Raw genomic sequence first — 2819 nt, forward strand, 5'->3', positions numbered from 1 at the left:
TAGGGAAAAGTTATAATTAATGGAGAAAAAAGGACTAAGATAAATTAAGAAAACTTGGTTAGAAACATTTAAAAAGGATATGATAATGAATAATTTAATCAACTAAATAGACCTGAATAGAACTAAGTAAGAAGAGTAGGATTCATGTAGCCTTCTTGAAAAGCCGATCTCGAAAATTCGCAAAGCTTTGTTGTTGTCATATCTCGTCTCATTTTTATTTAGACAATCTACAAAGTATCATCTAGACAATCTAAAAAATTTCAGTGCAATTTCGATTTCCAATATAACAAGGATACGCATGTCCAAGGTGGGTGCAAATGACTATTATATCCTACTGACAATGAAAAAGTAATTGTCCTATTCACAAAGGAGACATGAGAAAATTTGACTCTGCAAATAGCATTGTAATCCTCGGGTTAATATTTCTTCTTTTGAGGTTTTCTCTTCTTTTTTCTTGTTGAGGTAGTTTTTTGATGTATATTCTGGCCCCGTTACTGGTCGTGCTTTGCATCATCACCATACGTATTAGTCCATGCATTTGGTAGAGCTCAAGAAGAAAGCTTTGGTCGTTCCATAGTTCAACCTCTATGTCACCTCAAAGTCGGCATAAGAGAAAATGCAGAAGCAATCCAACTATCCAAGGAAGAACTAACCACGAATGAAATCGAAATTGCAGACCTTCTCATCATAAATTAGATGTTATTTTGGTCGAAAATTTTAAATCCATCAAGAAGAAAACAGTGCACTCACATTACATTTTTAGACTGCATAATTTAAGTCTATCTAGAGATAAGAGAATAAATTAAGATGAAGAGAAATTTCAATAATTCCGGCAACCAATGAATTGTTACAGAAATAGGCTCAATAGAGCCAGCTACAACCCCACCACCACCAGGATAGGTAAGACTACATACAAACTTGCACAAGAAACTTCCATTTCATGCAAAATTCACCATCTCCCCTTCTATATGTGGAAGACTTTCTCCCATCCACACAATCGTCATCAATTTTAAACACGCAGAGCTGCATCATCTTCTAATTTATACTTGAACTATGTTCTTTGAAGCATGGCTGAGGAGTCACCATCAGACTCTCCACTTGCCTAAAATATATAATGATTGACAACCTTTAACGGTCCTCTATAATTACGGATGATTAAATAGATAAGAGGTCTGACTATCACCCCAGTACAAAGGCAACTAATATTTGGGGACAATCCCACCATGTGAACTTCTCACAACACCACCACCAACAAAATCCTGTAATAATTGAACAGGATCCTTTGCACCAGCTCTTGATAATTAGAGTGAAGATTTTTATCTGATGTTGTATATAAAGTGGATGGGTATGACTTATCAAGATTGACCTTTATACTTAAGTTATATTTGGATTTCTAATGATTACTAGGAACTAGAAGTGAATACCATAAACAAATTACATCCTAAAATTCTAAAACTAGAAATCATAGAATCCATAAATCAAAAGGAACAAAAGGTTAGAAACCTTAAAACCCTAAAATCTAACAAAATCAATGTAATGAATATAAAGAAAGTTAGAAAACTTGACAAATGATATTAGGGTTTCAAATCAAATTTCTTTGGGTAAAAAGGAACAAGCTTTAGGGTTTCATCGTGCAGAGCCCTCAACCTATCATAATATAACAAACAGATTCGGCTCAAGACACCACATAAACCAATCAAACAAGCAAAATTCGAAAAACAAAATAAAAAAGAGGAGAAAAATTAACCTGAAATCGGCGCTCGAGGAAGGGAGAAAGGGTGGAGGAGCAATGAGGAGGGCAGACGAGATCAAACGAGCACTGAGGAGGAGGCGGACGACAAAGGCGATGTTCACATCGACATGGGCGATCTAAAATCGAAGAATCTATCAGTGGGAATAATAATAAAAATAAAAGCGGAGAGAGAATTGAGGGCTTTACACTTACCCCCTCCCTTTTTTCTAGGAGAAATTTTCACAATAGACCATTTTAAGAATTTATTTTCAAAAATTCACTTATTTAAAATTTATTTGTCATTTTCGACCTGGTTTCAACCACCTGGCTGAAACCAGGTCGACGAAAATGGCAAATAAAATTCGAAAACTTAACGGGATTTAAAATCATGTGAAGTTTAGCATGGTTAATCAGACAGTAAACTTTAAATTCTGTGAACTTTTTAAACTTCTGTAGCTTCATTAGCGCGGTTAATCAGGCACTAAACTTCACAAAATTTTAAATCATGTAAAGTTTTTGAACTTTATTTATCATTTTCGACCCAGTTTCAGCCACCTGGTGGGTCAAAATGAAAAATAAATTTTAAATGGGTCGTTTTTTGAAAATAAATTCTTAATGGGGTTTGTTTTAAAATTGTGTCTTTTTTTCTAATTCCAAGTACACCGTGATTCAACCACACTGTTATAATGGCAATTCCTGTGCTCAATGACAAGGGATATTCACTCCATATCTCCAACCATATATTCTTAAAACACTTTGCGTCGAGGAAGTTGTATTAACTTGTCCACTAGATTCTCTCTTGTAGCCGCCCTCTCTAGGGTTTTGAAAACCCTAGTTTTCAGTCGGCTCTTTCTTTTGTAGCCGTCCCCTCTCTAGGGTTTTGAAAACCCTAGATCTCAGTCCGTGTCTTTTCCTCTCTAGAAGCATGTAACGCTTCTCTCCCCCTCCCTCGTGACGGATCTCCATCGGCACGACCGTCTCTTTTCATTTTTTTCTCTGACCGGTTTCTACAATCTTTGTGAGGCACGACCCTTCCTGTCTCACTCCGATAGTTTTGTGGTGAATTATTTGGAGAGATCTGAGTCTC

The 2819-nt window shown here is 36.0% G+C and overlaps 1 protein-coding gene across 1 annotated transcript in view; it reads right to left on the reverse strand.

Annotated features, from left to right (window-relative positions):
• Positions 1-1904, reverse strand: part of LOC109837775 — a 21213-nt gene extending 19309 nt beyond the window's left edge. The window contains exon 1 of the mRNA XM_020406124.1: positions 1748-1904. The gene's annotated coding sequence lies outside the window, so the exon portion shown is untranslated. The remainder of the gene's footprint in view (positions 1-1747) is intronic.

The sequence above is a fragment of the Asparagus officinalis genome, chromosome 4 (genome assembly GCF_001876935.1).
Source record: "Asparagus officinalis chromosome 4, Aspof.V1, whole genome shotgun sequence".
NCBI classification, from domain to species: Eukaryota; Viridiplantae; Streptophyta; class Magnoliopsida; order Asparagales; family Asparagaceae; genus Asparagus; species Asparagus officinalis.